This window comes from Gymnoscopelus braueri (genome assembly GCF_963280865.1).
Source record: "Gymnoscopelus braueri genome assembly, chromosome: 13".
Classification (NCBI taxonomy): domain Eukaryota; kingdom Metazoa; phylum Chordata; class Actinopteri; order Myctophiformes; family Myctophidae; genus Gymnoscopelus; species Gymnoscopelus braueri.
The window spans coordinates 22,382,238-22,383,200 of NC_137615.1; positions in this window are offsets into that span (position 1 = coordinate 22,382,238).

Sequence of the window (963 nt, forward strand, 5' to 3'; positions counted from 1 at the left end):
CACAGTGAGTTCCAGGGAACCCTAAGGGTTCCTTTAGGGGTTCCAAGGGGGTTCCACAGGGACCAAGCGGCTTTGGGCAGACAGGTTGGCTGACATCCTGACTGACCAGCAGCCTGCTTTACACATGCAGCTGAGAGACAATAAAATAAAAATAACCCCAGATCCAGAGAATGTTGTTTTTCCTCAGAGGACAGAACGAGCATGTCGTCGCCACTGAAACCTTGCATGTCCAAAGCCGTTAATTTTCAGGAAATTGATCAATATTATATATAAATTAAATATTTATAAAACCCACAGACAGACTTAACCACTTGATGTCCCTATTTTGGGAATGTCATTACAGGTGAAGCTTTTCAAATTCTTAAACAAATTAATACAAAATACTGAACTATCCAATCCTACAAGCTCATGCTTCTGGGCTTGTTGATCAGCTATCTTTGCTACTTTTACACAAGATTGTCATACAACGAAGCATAACATAGGCCATTAATGTATCTATAGTAAAAACATAAAAAAAATCAAATAAAAAAAGATGTAGATAGATAGATACAAGGTTTCCGCCGACATCATGTGACGTAAAGCTCCTCTGAATCATTGATTGGGGTTTTTTTTGTACCGGTATTGATACATAGCATCTGAAGTCACTTTAGCGAAAACAGGTCTGTTTATTAGCAGCCGTACATCTCTATGACTATGTGGACACAGGGTTAGTGGTAACCTTGGAAACTGCCAACTGATGCTTATAGGCGTGACATTAGCAGGATGGCTGATGGAACACGCACACAGATAAATACATCCAACGTGAAGCTGTGAGGAAAAGATGGATGCTGGTTTGTTCCAATTCAGTAATAATGAGACAATTAGTCACAGACTGCAATAGCTGTGCATGCCATGGCCACACTGGTGAAATGGAAAGACTACAATTAATCAAAAAAACTTCAGGCAGGAATTCTCATCTCCCTA